This window comes from Protopterus annectens, chromosome 3.part0 (assembly GCF_019279795.1).
Source record: "Protopterus annectens isolate FY-2018-M chromosome 3.part0, PAN1.0, whole genome shotgun sequence".
Taxonomy (NCBI): domain Eukaryota; kingdom Metazoa; phylum Chordata; order Ceratodontiformes; family Protopteridae; genus Protopterus; species Protopterus annectens.
Window position 1 is genome coordinate 1,291,234,516 of NC_056731.1, and position 17,529 is coordinate 1,291,252,044.

Consider the following 17,529-nt stretch of genomic DNA (forward strand, 5'->3'; position numbering starts at 1 on the left):
GTTTGACCACTGTCTAGTGCAGCTAAAGAGGTATTAATTATGTTAATGTAATATTTATACATATTGTCATTAATTTCATAGTCTTGTCAATATCTCGACAACCAAGTAGCACAGACAGAAAAGCTTAGCCTCATATGAAAGTTCTCAGCTGGATAAACAAAATGCTGCCGACAGTATGTAACTTGAGGATTTGTCGGGATATTGTAATTTGTGTACAAAATATTGCAAACTTAATAGTTACTGTGTTTACTGTGATTTATAAAATCCCATCTAAGACCTAGAACCTAAAGAATACCACCAGTATAGAAACAGTTTGAGCTAAAGAGTTTGCCATTTATTCTTCTTTAATAAGCCCTATGGTTCCAGAGATATGAACATGGGGGTGAGACAGAGGGATTTTGTGAGAGGTGATGTATGCTTCAGGTACATGACTTGGGAGAGGGTAGTAATGAAGGACTGTATGAGGTAATAAGTAGTGATTGAGCAATTCGTTGTATCTTTGTTAAGATAATAGAAAGTAGAGAAATTTAAAGAAAAGTGGAAGAGGGTATCTGAATGAGCATCCCAGCTGCCATGTAAGCTTAACAGAGTGAGGGAAAATGTGTGGGTAAGAGTAGTTTATCTGCTACCTAGCACTAGTAAAGTAGTATGGAAGAGCAGAGTTCCAGGAAGTTAGCAGTATTAGTAGCAGTAGTAGCAGTAATAGTAATAACAGTAGTAGCAATAGTAGTAGTATGAACAGTAGTAGTAGTAGTATTTGTCATAGAAATAGTAATAGTTGTAGTAGCAGTAGTAGTAGTAATAACAGTAACAATAGTAGTAGTATGAACAGTACTAGTAGCAGTAGTAGTCGTAGAAGTAATAATAATGGCAGTAGCAGTAGTAGCAGTAATAGTAGTAATAACAGTAGTAGCAATAGTAGTAGTATGAACAGTAGTAGTAGTAGTATTTGTCATAGAAATAGTAATAGTTGTAGTAGCAGTAGTAGTAGTAATAACAGTAACAATAGTAGTAGTATGAACAGTACTAGTAACAGTAGTAGTCGTAGAAGTAATAATAATGGCAGTAGCAGTAGTAGCAGTAATAGTAGTAATAACAGTAGTAGCAATAGTAGTAGTATGAACAGTAGCAGTAGTAGTCGTAGAAGTAGTAATAGTTGTAGTAGCAGTAGAAGTAGTAATAACAGCTACAGTAATAGTGGCAGTACTAGTAGTAAGAGAGGGACTGTGCAATCGGATTGTTTTTCTTTTAAGAGAATAATAATTGGAGAAGTCTATAGTGAAGAGGGAGAGAAAATTTGATTGCTTAACCTAGCTTAGGCTGATTAAGGTGAGGAACAATAGTTTATTTTTGACCTTGATAGTGGAGAATATGGTGGAAGAGAAGAGTCCCACTAAAACTTCAGGCAGAAGATAAGAAAAAGACAGAGGGAGAATTATAGGATAGACTAGCCTATCTGTCCCCTACGCTGGTTAGAGGGAAAACAGTAGGAAAAATCAGAGTCACCTGTCTAGCTGGCACCTATGGTTGATAAAAGGGGACTGGAAGAAAGACTAGCTTATCTTCCACCTAGGCTGAATGCAGAAACATAGGAAAGGATGCATAGAAATTGGAAAGGCTAGCCTATCTGCGACCTTGTCTTATTGAAGGGGGAGTGCTAAGTAAATAGATTGGTATGGTGAGGCCAAACTTACAGTGTATTGGTAGCAAGACATTGGGAGATGACAACCCAAACCATAATGGTTGAAATAGACCAGACAAGAGAGTAGAAGTGGGCCCCTGTAGGTGAATCATAGGTTGGGTTTTGGTCATACAGGAGAGCCTGTATAGTAAAGAAAAGAGAGAAAGAAGATGATGAGGCATGGCTACATTTCAAAGGAGTTGAAAAGTGGTTTAGAGGAGGGTATGGTATGAACCTGTAGGTGGAGGACAGATTGAATGTTGTAGTTCACTGGTAGCTTGTATGTGATTGGAAAATAGGTTCCCATAATGATAATGATACTCTACGTCAGACTGGGTGCTGCTTAGTCCAGGGTATGAGTAACAGTGTGGCATTATTGGAAAGATGTCGTATAGAGCGCTACATTTTAGAAGGTTGTCATTTGGTTGGTATAATCTTTGGGTCCAGTGGATTCCATGAATGAGGTGTACTTAGATAGTACAAAATAAATTATATGGGGAGGATGGGAATATAGATGGGTTCTCCACTATGGAGTGGAAGGGGACTAACCCTACTCACTCTTCTACAAAAATAATCAGGGAGAGGCATAATGAGTCCAATGGAGCTTTGTGGTGGAGTACATGGCTCTAACAGTCTATGCAGCTAAATGATTCAGACCCTATCATATTACTGACAAAAACAGAAAAGTTGTCTATAGAATGTTACTAATTAAACTCAGCAGTGCACCTAAAGAGGTACTTTTTAAAGAAAGGTGGGACAGTTCCTCAGCTGTGAGTGTACATATTTTTTAACTTTTCCAATGGGGTTAAGATGCACTCCATGATTAATTGTAAATATACCTTTTAGATTTTAAAATTCTTTCTACAGCTGGGTAGAGAACTTAACAGCAGCTTTGCACATGTTTAAGGGGAAAGGTCCACGTCTTCTGCAAGTTTAACTGAATTGATTCAAGTTCTTTGTAGCGCTGACTTGCTTGAACTGGCAATTAACTCACTGTTCTTTACTTAAGAAAGCTCAGGCAGGGGAGTATTTAATGTCTTCGGTAAGTTTGGCTGAATCAGTCTAGGGTTCCTATGGGGTTGACTTGCTTGAACTGGTGATTAAGTTGCCATTCAGTACCTGATAATAAGTAAAAATGATAGGGTTTTTTAAATCAATGTGTATTAAAGGATTAGATAATATATGCATCCAGAAAGAAGACACGAGTATGTAGATTCCAATCCTAACAGTATTTCAGGGTAATATACTACTAATGCCACATCATATAATACATTCAATAATAGCATCAACAAGTGACTAATTAATACATTCCTTATCTGAATGACATCTTAGCACTGTTAATTTAAACTGCAAGAGGTTGCAGGAGTACAGTACAGCTATATCAATTTAATTTTCTAACTTAGGGTGTCAGATGCTGTAGAGCTGGTATGCAATATCAGTGTCCTACATTTTCAAAACACCCTTATGACTGGCATTTAACATTATCACTTTATTTCCGAGATGTATTATTTTGTTCAAACGTTTACTTTGTTCAAAAAATTTTAACTATAGGGTTTAAATGCCACATGTATGTTCAAGACTGCACTGTTTCCCACACAGTGGTGTTGAATTGTACTGCTGCTGAAGATGGCTGCAGCATGAACCCATTGCTATAGGTTAGCTTACTAAACTAATGAAGAAGGTACAAAAGGACAGAGCCTGGATAGATTGCAAAACTTCTAGCCACACCTACAAGCAGCTCATCCCATTAATATGTAAGACAGAATAGCATGAAATGTCCAGTGATTGAAATGCCACTCTCTAATGACCAATAAAGTTGCTGACATGGTTTAATACCCATCACTCAGCAAGTCCCTCTAGTAAAACAACCAAAAATAAATACAGTACATTAATGCTAGTTGCCATCTATCCCCGTTCTTAGCTGAATCTAATTTATTTACTATTTAAAGTAAACAACTTCATTATCAGTGCCATACAAATATTGTACAGAAATGATCAATCCATTTCCACTAAAGGTGTACTAAGTCAGAACAATTGATGTTATGTCATATGTACAAAACAGCCAACAACGTCATCAAAGTGGGCGACTCCACATCAACCAGCAGACCTGTCCCACCACAAGGGTCAGTGCTGGGCTCCCTACTGTTTGGTATATACTTCTCAGAAGTTCAGGCCAAAACTATGGGGCTGTGGCTGACTGCAAACTGGGTGGAGTTATTGAATCCCCAAATGATGTCAGTATACTTTAGGAGGGTCTTACACAGACCAACAACTGGTGTCTTATTCACGGTCTCAAACTGAATACAAAGGGTTGGGAGGGTGGCCTAATGGTTAAGGTGTTTGCCTTACAAACACAAGGTACAGGGTTTGAGTCTCACAAGGGATAATTGGCTAGGCTTACAATGGCCCACAAGGGCAGTTAGCTTAGTACTTATCTATGAATCTATGAATCTAAGAAATGCATCATCATTCCCTTTATTAAAAACAATGTCCCTTCACACTATAACATTAACATCAATACCCTATGTACCTACGAAGAGATGTGGGATCACAAGTAGACTGCGATCTTGACTTTGTCCACCATGTGTCCACTGTAGTAAGAAATGCTTTCTACATAGCACACTTGATTAGCAAACACATCATCTCTAGAGTAAAGGAGGTTATAACCTCTATAGTCATCACTAATTAGGCCCATAATTGAGGTTTCTAACCAAGAAGATCAAGGGACTCCAGCATGTACCTTACAAAAACTGACTAAATTCCATGTCACTATACTCAGTATTGTATAAACTTCTTAGGGGAGACTTATGCCTGCCTGGCTTACAGAGCAATCCCCGACCCAAGCCTAATGAATTTGCTGCACATCTGTAAATCAAGTGGGACTAGAGCTACCCATTCCAGGGACCTAAACATGAACCTGAGACTTGAATCGGACATACTGGAGGGACAGATTTGTATCTCAGTGACTGCTACATCTTTGGAATAGGCTACCGATTCATGTGAAGCAGATCCCCCCTGTTACACTGTTCAAAAGGAACCTGGACAAGTGGATGGGGCACCATAAATTCTTAATAGGGATAGCACCTACAACCCTCCTGGACATGGGCAGTTATTACTAAATACAATCTTGGGTATTAACTAGAGTATCTTTGGTATTACATTGGGATGAAACAGCTAGGCTTGAAATGATCTCTTGCTGATAGCTTAGTAACCTCCTATGATCCATTGATCCAATTACTCATACATACTTAAAACAAAACTGCATCAGATTCACTAAATATTGCATTACAGCTTCATGCAATCATAAATACACCTATGGAAATATCTTCTTCTAAACCTTAAATGTATATGAATAATTTCACTATAATAACTTACTGGCAAGACATACATGTATGGCTGCATTAATGTTACAACATGTTGCAGGGAAAGTGAAGATTTTGGTAGGGTGAAAGCATTGCTATGAAGTAGCTTATTAAACTGAAACAGAAAATAGAAAGAGATAATAGCTGGATAGACTGCAAAACTCTAAACAGCATTTACAATGAGCAAGTCCCATTAGTATTTAACAGAAGATATTGCAAAATTGACAGGAATTCAAGCAACACTCTCCAGTGATTAATACATTTGGTAATATAGTTTTACATGTGAGTTTTACACTCAGCAAGTACCTCTAGCAAACCAACTGAAAATACATGTAGTATAGTAAATCAAGTTACTATTAATTTCTGGCTATCTGCAGTTTAAACTAGGCTATCTGATAATCTGCCATTTAAATTAGACTCCATCATAATCAATAAAATATGCGATGATCCAAACAGCAACAGGATAGAAGAAATTACTAAGAGCTGGTAAACAAAACAGGAACACGTGGTTTATGGATTATAATATTCATACTGTCATAGACAATCATTTTCAAATAGTGTACTAAGTCATATAAAATGATATTATGAAGTATGAACATAACAGCCTACAATTTCATCAAGCACTCATGCATAGTTTAAAAAAAACTGCATCACATTGACTAACTATAACTTTATAACTGCATCTGACTGGAAATAAACATAAATAAAAATATGCCTCCATATTCAGCAAGCTCTGCACGGCATGCAGGAATAGAGCAGGAGCTGCTGGAGGCAATATGGCTGCCTTGCAATCCAGGAATAAGCTCCAGGGACATGCACTAGTGCTCCTGCACTATTCGTGCACGGACACAGCTCCTGTATGCAAATTACCCCATTTGCAGGTTAGACCATGCAAATGAGGTGAATTTGCAATCCAGGAAGCTGCCACCCAGAAGTGCAGGACTAGTGTAGTGTGCAGAAATGTACTCTGTTAGTAACCAAGTACATTTCTGCAAACTACAAAACAGAGCCATGACAGCTCCAAATAAAGGGTGTATAGTATGTGTAAAGCATGGCAATGGCCAAATATATGGCAATTGGCATGGAAAACAGTTGCCAAAATAAAAAAAGAAACTTTTATTTTTTTAGCCGATTTCGGCTATTTAAGAGTAGGGCTGTGGTGTGCAAATGGGATCAGGACAAAAATAAAAAAAAAAAAAAAACATGAAATAAGCATTGTATCCAAAAATCACTATTTTGCCATTATACTCAATGGCAGGCAGAAGACAACATGGTCAGTGGACAGTGGTTGCTAAGGGGAAGGCTCAGTGTGGGATTTGTAACTATGCATTAGCAGGCAATCCTATGCAAATGAGGGGAATGATACTGAATCCCAGATTTTCCCTCATTTCTAGCCATTCCAACCATGTAAGTGCAGGAATACCATGGTGAAAGCCTAAGAGTTGACTGACATCATGGGTGGGGGGTGTCAGGCATACTGTAAGCAAATTGGAGACCTGTGGATTGGGATGGCCCTTAGCTTAGCATAGCTAAGCAAGGTGGTGTGTCTGAGGCTGCCTAGCACTCTTTACATTGCCTAAGCAGGTGTGTGTGCTGCGCACTGGGTTTTAAAGAAAAAAGTAAATCAGGAAATAACACCTCTGTACACATCTGAGCACTGTGTTTGTGCGGCGTGCCCCTGGCCTTAAACAGGAAGGCAATGGGAAGGGAATACAGCAGTAGGAAGTTAATCAAGGAGAACTAGCATAGCTGGCAGGTGAAATATATCAGAATCAGCCAATTACACAGGCAGCTGACCAGCCCAGCCCAGCACACCACTATAAACTATGCAAACACTTTACCCCCTACTTTTTCCCACATACTCTAAACCACCAGTGTACACAAGCAGGGAAATTTTACCAAACAAAAGCGTCAAAATTATAGGAGCTGCAGCAACTATCATAAATCAACATGTGGAAGAGGCTGAGGGTGGTGAGGATGAGAATGCTGTCGGCCAACCCACAGTGAGGAGAAGGAGAAGACTGTACAGACCCAGGGTAACCTACCAAGGGTGACATGAGCTGGAGATAGTGGAGCGCTATAGGGTGGACAGGGACCTCATACAGCAAATTGTTGAGCTGTGCCGGCCACAACTCACACACATAACTAACAGAGAGGAGCCCATCCCAGTGGATACCAAGGGATGTGTAGGCCTACGAATACTAGCAATAGAAACCTTTCAAAGGCCAACTGGGGATATCATGGGGATCTCACAGACATCAGCATCCAGGGTACTCCACCAGTTTCTGGATGCCATGTCAGTACATGCCGGTGAGCACGTATATTTCCCCAATGACCATGAGGTGTTGGCCAAGCAATATGCATCTCTTTCACCAAATAGCAGAATACCCTGAGGTAGTGGGTACTATAGACTGCATGCACATATGTATCAAAGCACCACCTGGTGAGCGGAGTAGGGTCTACATCAACTGCAAGAGCTTCCCCTCTATCAACTGCCAGGTCATGTGCGATGCCCAGGGCATTAAAATGAATGTGTGTGTTGGCTGCCCTGGAAGCTATCACAACTCCCACATCTGGCATTTGACCCAGCTGTACCAGAGATTTGCCAATGGGGACATCCCTTACAGTCACCTAGTGTGGGATCGTGGTTACGCACTGCATCCATGGCTGATGACACCCATCAGAAATGCACACACACCCGAACAAGAACTCCATAATGAGGCACACGCACACACCAGAATGAGTGTTTGGGATGCTCAAGTCACTGTTCCGGTGCCTGGACACATCCAGTGGAGACATGCAGTACTCACCAGCTACATATACCCAAATTGTCATCATATGTGCCATGCTACACAATATGATCCTGCGGAAATAGCTACAGCAGGAACAGCATGGGGCAGGGCCACACAGCCCCCCACCATTGCCAAGGCCTGCAGAGGCACAGAATGACTTGGAGGAGGAACAACCTGAGCCTGCCCCAGTAGGCAGAAGGAGGCGTGCCCAGTATGCCCAGGCCTTGGCAAAGAGGCAATGCATACACTGACACAGTAGGGACCCAGGGAATGACACCTCTCTCTGACTCGCACATACAGTAAAAGGGATGTCAAACATGACACTACCTGTGCTTAACCATGTATAGGGAGCGTAGTATGTGCATCTGACATAGTCAGCCCTCCAGCACCATCCTCAATACTGGCACAGCCACAAGATAAGTCACTCTTCCTAACAATTGCCGAATGGAGTAGTATGTATTGTTACTTGTATCTAAGGTATGGATGTGAGCATCAAAGGGAATCGGGTGGCTGAATGGGATGCCGGTAGATAGTAGACATCTATAGTGGCAGCATGTGATCTGTAACAAATACTGATGTCACCATAGTAGCCAGTACTAGACAAGGTGACAAAACTCACTGCAGGAGATGTACTGAGTCACATGTGTGCCCATAGGACACACACATGCCAGTCAGGGAGGCTCGCATACCCAACAACAGTCTCAGCCAGAAGGACAGGTTTAGACAAACAGAAACAAAGGTTGTGCGAAGGCTTCTGATTGATGGCTATGGAGAACATCCCCCATAGACCTACACAGCCAGACTGCAACAGGTCAGGGAGTGGGATGTTACTTCTGTAGGGTAAGAAGTCAGAAACTGAAACATAGGTCAGTCAAACCTAAGACCTATAGTACACTGATATGCCTCTAGTCAGCATGATAGGTTAGAATACAGAATGAAATGGAGTACCTGAAATACCAGTACAATCATAGCAAATGTGTACAAGTGTCAGGTATGCCCTCTCAATCCTATGTAGAAATGTAGTAACAGTCAGGTGTGCCCCCCCAATCCTATGGAAAAATGTAGTAACAGTCAGGTGTGCCCCCCAATCCTATGTAGAAATGCAGTAACATGTATGTGTAGGTATAATAACAGTAGGGCACAGATTACCTGAGTTGGCCAAGGTAGCACGATAGATTATAGCATGTGTACAATATGCAGGTCTGTGTGTGTTAGTTTGGTGTGTGTTTTATATTGTGTGTGAATGGTCAGTATGTATGCATGGTGAGGTTTGTCTTGGTGGCCATTGCCCAATACTGCCAATGACAGGGCCAAGTTCTCACAAATGCAGTGCCAAACACACAGCCAGCAAAACACATTCCAGAAGTAAGCCATAGTAAATATTTGGAAGTAATATGCGTCACCACCTGAAAGATGGACATGGCATGAATGTCGGCTCAGATATACAAGCAGTACACAGGGGGAAGTACCCCAGACAGACAGTGTATAATACGTAACTGTCAAATGGACACACCCTTGGAATTGTACATACAGGTTTGCGCACATTATTTGGGCTTGTAGTAGGGAATACCGATGTAGTCTCGCCCAAACACTGGCAGACCACAAAGGTCATAGGAATGAAGTATTGAGAAACAGTTGATGTCTCTACACAAGCCAGCATAAGTGGAATGCCCCATGCATATCTGTGAGTCAGATGCAAGAATTGTGCATAGCACACATGCACCCAGGTCACCCCACCACCACCCACAGGTACCTCTCCGGTCTTATTCCTGCTCTTAGGAATGAGTACAATATGATTCCTACCTGTGTATGGCAATAGCGAAAGAATACAGTATGCAGAACAGGTGTCCCATGCAGGTGTGTTCCTAGCTGTAAGCAGCACCCTGCCAGTATCCACATCACTGGATCAATAATGACAGAAAGTATTGGCATGAACCTCTTGCACACCTACCCTGTCACCCCAGGGGAATATAGTATATTGCAGTCTGTGACTGTAGGAGTGACAAAATGCAATGGCCTGCTACAGCTGGCCTGCATCACTACCAAACGGCCTACAGTCCTCTGCCAAAGGCCTGTGTCTCACCCGTACTGCCAATGTATGTTATGTCATGGACTCCCAAATAACAACATAACACAGTACACAGAACCCAAATGCAAGGTCATGTGGACAAATCACAGTAACATGTCCACCATGTCCTACTGCATGAACTGTGGACCAACACCAAATTACTGCTGGGATGAGGTGATAACTATAGGGAACATATCAGATAATGTTTGCATAATGTATGGAAGAGGATAGAATAATAGAGAGGGGGTGGGAGCATGGGCAGCATGGAGTGTGTGAAGTCTGAAACTCAGCCGTGTTCACACACTATCCCTGGCTGCAAACACAAGTATGGGTGGCTACAAACCTGCTCGTAAACCACAGTGTGAAAGGGTAATGTCCAGAATTATGACCCCTGCCTCTGGATAACTTGTGTGAATCTGTACAGCTGTGAGGTATGGCCACAATAGGATATGGCCATACTGTCACGTCGATGGATGTACAAGCATGAGATCCTCTGCCACCACTGTAGCAAGGTGCTGAACCATTTACACAGACCCAGCAGCAAATGTCTGCAGATTCCCCTCCAGAATGGCATGATTGTGCAAGAATATGTAGGCTGCTGACCACAGTACTGGACACAGCTGCATTCATCCTGTGTTCCCCAGGACATCTCTGCAAATAAATATGTATACCTGACAGTACTTGATGACATAAAACATCACAGTGTATAACAGTACATATGTCTGAATATGTCTGCTAACATCAGGAACATGTAGCAGAAGCAGCACAGACACAATTACCTACAGTAACTCACTATCCTTTGCCCATTTTGACCCCATATTGCCAACCGATCTACAGATATCCTGCAGAAACAATTTGCTAGCTGTAGGTGTAGAACACTTAGAGAAATGAAGGCCATGTCAGACAACAAAATACTGAAAGGTCATACTGGGAATGCTCACACACTGAAGCCCATGTCTGACAACAACAGTGGACCATACATATCTGACAGTCACAGACTTTAGTGCATACACTCCTCAGTACATACCAGTCATGCTTTGCACACAGATTGGATAGGAATACACACATATATCCAAGGACAACACACTAAAATAGGCCAAAAATACACATACATAGATGTGTGGAAGAGAGTGACAGTGAGAAAGAGTCTCACATCATGAGGCCTGTCCCACCCAGTACACATCCAATTGGCTAAAACCACATGATGTGCAAATGTCAATCACCGTATACATTTGCCTCTGATATCCCTCAGTACTATAGTGTCTGTGGTGCTTGTGCTAACTGTGTAACATGACTGTACAAGTCAGTAGTTATCTAGCAGTTGTATACATGTACCTGCGGAATATAAACCTGTGTGTGGCTGAGTGTTGTGTATCTGCCTCTAGATGAATGGGTTATGACCCACGCACACACACTGCACTCCCCAATTGCCTGCTGATGTCTTCACTTTGAAATACACTTTTGGGGAAGTAGAAGCCTGGTAATCTCCATGGCGCATCCTATAACTGTGTAATGCTGTAGTGTGATGTACTAGTTAGGTAGGAGTTCTAATCCCAGACATGCCAATTGTGTGTGTGCATTTGTCTGTGTAGGGATCAATGCTTTTTAGGCTAGTCACACTCCCTACAATTTCAAATGCCCTACTTTGGCAGGGCTGCTGATGTCATTGTCTTTGAAATACACTTTCTGGGGAAGTAGTAGCCTGGTAATCTCTGTGGCTAGGAGTTTTATTTCCAGATATGGCAGGTGTGGATGTTTGTGTGTGTTTGTTTGCCTGTGTAGGGAGCAATGCTTTTGAGGCCATTCACAGTGCTTTTGAGGCCATTCATAGTCACTACAACCTCCATTGCCCTTCTTTGGCAAGCCTGCTGATGTCATTCACTTTGAAATAGACCTTTGGGAAAGGAGTAGCCCAGTAATTTCCATGGCGTGTAGTGTGACTGCATAATGCTGTAGTGTGATAAACTAGATAGGTAAGAGTTTTATTCCCAGACATGGCAAGTGTGGATGTGTGTGTGTCTGTTTTTCTGTGTAGGGAGCAATGCTTTTGAGGCCGTTCACAGTCACTACAACCTCCATTGCCCTTCTTTGGCAAGCCTGCTGATGTCATTCACTTTGAAATAAACCTTTGGGGAAGGCGTAGCATGATAGTCTCTGTGGGATGTCCTATAAATGTGTAATGCTGTAGTGTGATAAACTAGTTAGGTAGGAGTTATATTCCCAGACATGAGAACTATGAAACTTTGCGTGTGTAGGGATCAATTTTTTGGCCATTCACAGGCACTACGCACACCTAAAAATGGAGAACATTAATAACTGTGCAGTAACAGAGACCTGATCCAAGCCTCCAGAGAGAACGCCTGTAATACCAGGTACAGCTCTCACCACACCTGTTGGCCACCAAATCAGGACCAAAACAATAAAGGTGGAGGAGTGTCCATATTCACCAAGGATATTCACACCACCAGGCTACTTGCCCAACAGAATGTGTCTGAAATACCCCCGGTGCAACTAACAGTAGGTTAGACTGCATTCCAAATTGTATAGCTTGTTACAGATCCCCCACCATGCCCCATTATACCCACTACAGCTTTTGAAACATACTGTGAAATATTTTGATACAAGCAAACACCCTAATATTGGGTGACCTACACTACCCTGCCATTAACTGGGAGAGCTACTTGTGTACTAACACGTGTGCCCATCGGTTCTTGGAAGTCATAATTCCCAATGCCCTGGATCAAGTAACCCATAGTCCCACCAGGGGCTCAAATATCCTAGACTTGGTCATTACCAGCATGGAAATCAATGCTCCACACCTATGGTCACTCCATCGGTGGTCAGGTGTGCCCATGAGCTTATCACCCTTAACAGTAACATCCCTCCCCCACACCCAAGTAAGGAAACCTACGTTAACACACATCTCCAAAGCCAGTGTCATGCTAGACATGTCAGATGTGACTAACATCATGACACCCATGCAGATGGGAACTGAAAGGACAAATGCTGAATCATATATGAAGGCACTGTATGAGCACATCCACTCGTGCATGAATTGTGCCATCCAATATTGAACTAAGACACTCCCCACCAAGAAAAGGAAGCTAATGTGGTGGCCCCCTGCCATAAACATACTGTACAATAAAAGGAGGAAATTGTTGCAGAAATGTGGGAATTACCAGGATGCAGAATACTCCCTTACCAGGCAGAGATCTCTCATAACATCCACCAAAGCTAGTTACAAACATAATATAGCCAGTGATGCCAAAGATAACTGCAAGCCGTTCCATAGCTATGTGAGGAATCTAAATGGCAATGCTCAGAACTGCTGTGAGCTACAACAGGATGGTATTAAATTTACTGCTTCCATGGATATTGCCAATATCCTGGCAGATCAGTTCAGTGCCAACTGCAGCCCCTTCCCAACCCCCAAAGGGCCCATCTCAACATGGATAGATTGCCATATTCCGGTAATACCGGCCACATAGGTAAAAAACACACTCTACAAAGCTATGAAAACAGCAGCCATGGGATCAGTCAAAATCCCTGGCTGTGCACTACATGAGCTATAAACTGAACTGACACCTTACCTATGTGCTATGTCTAATAACAGCCACACCTCAGGCTTCGTGCCGATGGTGTGGCGCACAGCTACAGTTATCCTAGTCCACAAGGGGGGATCCACCTTGGATCCTGGGAATTACAGCCCTTGCAGTATGATGTGCCTGATCTGCAAGGCCATGGAATGTATTATCATGGAAATTAAAACAAAGGCATTGGCAACCTGCAAACACTGGACCCTAACCAGGTTGCGTTTGTCAAGGGCCGATCATGTCACCTCAACCTGAATGACAACTGTGAATCCATCTCCAGAGCCGTGGATGAGGGTAAATTGGTTCACACAGCACATTTGGACCTTGCCAAGCCCTTCAACACCATCCCCCAGTCTGGAAACATAGATAAATGTATCAAGCTAGCCATTAATCCCAATGTCACCCGATGGGCTGCCAACTGCTGTACTGACACAACCCACACTGTAAATGTAGGTGACACCAACCCGAGCCCCAGACAAGTGACAGTTGGAGTGCCTTAGGATTCAGTCCTGGCACCGCCCTTGTTTGGCGTCTAATGCTCTGAAGTACAGTCCAACAGTAATGGGTAGCGGCAAACAAAGTTCGCAGATAACTGCACACTGGGAGCCAATATTGAATCCCCACATGATGTGGATATTCTACAGACTGGCCTTACAGAAAGACATGCTTGGTGCCTGAGCCACGGCCTTAAGATCAATGCCAAGAATAATATAGTTATCCCCATTGAGAAGGGACATGTACCTGTGAAGCACCACATAGGTGGCAGCACACTAAACACCTAAAGTGTGATAACAGACTTAGGGACACAGGTGGACAGTGGTCTCACATTTGATAACCACATCGCCAGAACAGTCAGGAAACCCACATATGTGGCACACCTCCCACTAAGGGCTTTACATCTAGAAAAAGGAGGCCATTGTCCCACTGTAGTCATCTGGCAGTAGACCCAGTACAGACTACAACTGCCCGTTATGTATGTACCTCACAAGACATCTGCAACAAGTCAAGAGACTGCAGACATACCTCACAAAATGACCACAGGCCTAAACCAGATGCCCTATCCTGACCATCTGAAAATCATCCAGCTATACTCTGGCACTTGTGTTCTCAGAGGTGATCTCTGCTTAACATACCATGCCATGTTGAACCCACAGCTGTTGGATATGCTACACTTAGAGAATTCCAAACACTCACAGCCACATTCTCGAGGGATCCAAATCCTGTCAAAACAATGAACAAAACATGTAGGATGGATGTCTTCCTGATCTAGAGACTGCTCAGACTCTGGAATAGACTGCCCATACATGTCAAACAGAGTGCCTCTTTGGCCCTCTTCAAAAGGAACCTGGACAATTGGATGGGAGATAGGAAATTTACCCCGGGGATCATGTCAGCTGCCATGCTAGACAGGAGTGCAGGGAAGTAAATATTGTGGGAAGTCATAGCCAGGGAATTGTCATGTCTAGGCAAGTATAGGCCCTAGGGCCGATAGCCTAGTATCAACGCATGACACTATGAACCTCTGAACTACACTTTCCATTGCCCAACCTTGGCAAGGTTGCTGATGTCATTCACTTTGAAATACATCTTTGATGAAGGAATAGCCAAGTAATCTCCATGGTGCTTCCTATAACGGTGTAATGCTGTAGTGTGATATACTAGTTAGGTAGGAGTTCTATTCCCAGACATGGCAAGTGTGGATGTTTGTGTGTTTGCCTGTGTATGGAGCAATGCTTTTGAGGCCATTCACAGTCACTACATCTCCATTGCCCTTCTTTGGCAAGCCTGCTGATGTCATTCATTTTGAAATACACCTTTGGGGAAAGAGTAGCCCAGTAATCTCAGTGGCACATCCTATTACTGCGTAATACTTTAGTGTGATGTACTAGTTAGGTAGGAATTCTATTCCCAGACATGATAAGTCTGGGTATGTGTGTTTGTTTGTCTGTGTAGGGAGAAATGCTTTTGAGACCATTCACAATCAGTACAACCTCCATTGCCCTTCTTTGGCAAGCCTGCTGATGTCATTCACTTTGAAATATTTCCCTATGGGGGAAAAAAAAACTCATTAATCTCTGTGGTGCATGCTACAATTGTGTAATGCTGTAGTGTGATGTACTAGATAGGTAGGAGTTCTAATTCCAGACATGGAAACTATGAGATTTGGTGTGTGTGTGTGTGTGTGTGTGTGTGTGTGTGTGTGTGTGTGTGTGTGTGTGTGTGTTTGTGATTCATATCCTGTGTGGTGGTGGCTGTGAGTGTGTAACAACTGGACTCATTGTGGAGTGGGTTTTGCAAATGTCTTATATGGTCAGCCTATTATATGTCACAATGTCCACCTTACAAGGATAACAGAGGTCAAATAGCAGAGAGCCATACCCCTACATGTGATATCAAGGCCTGGTGAACAATTTACTCAACCCTTATATTACCCAGAGAACACTCTCAATCCATGTCTCATACACAAACACACTCGGCTAGGCAACAACTATGTTGGTAGTTTCCTGCATATCGCCCACAGACAGTAACTATGGTGTGATTGCAGCAGACTACAAAGGGCATGGCACCCTGTCCCATCACTACAATAGGCACGTAATTGCATACGGTGCTCCTTCACTATGTTCCCCACTGGACGCCTGCAATAACTGTAGTGCCAGCAAATGTAACCAACAAAGGACATGCCATGCCTTAAACATATGCCCTGTATGGACAGATGCCACTGACACCAGGGAATACCTGTATCATGCTGTCATTCTACATGCAGGGTCAACCTGGTGTCCATTGCCAGTTCTCACTACATGAGGCCAGGAATGGCACATCTGATGATAACAATCTGTGTACACAACATGCTCCAGACACCCCAGGTACACTTCCACATGTCACAGAACATGCATGTGGGATGTGTGTACATCCCAGACACCATCCATTTCATGGACTATAGAATACACACATGGCAAGCATTGCACAGCACTGGCCACCCACAATAGTAACCCAGATGACTGTATGGTGAATACAATACCCACCTGTGGTGCCAGTCCAGACACTACACCATTGAAACACATTGCAGACTATTTTCATGTGGCCTAATGCCAAGGTATACCCTTTACCTTGCCTTGTACAGCCTTCTGACACAGTCGACCACTACACAACTGTGAAGCAATGCACCCATGCATGTCAGTACTGGAACCTTGTGTCTGTGTATGTGTGGAATATAATGATTTGGAGGCCATTCACACTCACTATACCTCCCATTGGCCTACTGAGGCATGCCTTCTGATGTCAAACACATTCACATACCCTTTGCCCATATATCATGTAACAACTGGACTCATTGTGGAGTGGGTTTTGCAAATACCTGCATATTACTGTATTGTGGCAAACTAGCAAATTAGGAAGTCTAATCCTGACCCTGCCAACTGTGATAATGTGTGTTAGTCCCTGAGAGAATGTGGCTTTGTTGACGCTGGCACCTGTTCATGTGGACAGGCATGTGTACTACACCTACCTTATCCCTCCTTTATCACTGTTGCTGATGTCACTCACCATCAAATATATCTTTGGGCAGCTCCCCAACATGTAAGCTCTGCAATGTAATAACTGCATAAATATGTAACAGCAATAAATAGTCAGGCAGGTGTTTGAAACCCCGCACTGGTAAGTGTATGACACAAACATGATTAGGTTTTACTCTCCCACCCACTCCCTGTCTTTTTTTGTGTCTGTCTGTCTCTCTCACTCCCTCTCTGGTGGATAATGGAGAAGTACACCTGCTTTGCTTAGGTAGCAGCTTGTGTTTTGTAAGTGATGCTCATGATCAGTTGATGGCCTCTGCACAAATTGCAGTTCCCCACTAGCTGATTGCATGTGGAACAGCTGTGGTAACATTCCCATAGCCAATTGCATGGAAGCACACTCCTATACCTAGGAACATCATGTGGGTGTTGGGCTTTTTCATTTACTGTGAGCAGGACCTCATGTCGGTGTTTGGCAAACAGCATCACAGATGGTAGTGGGATATACCTCTAACAACATA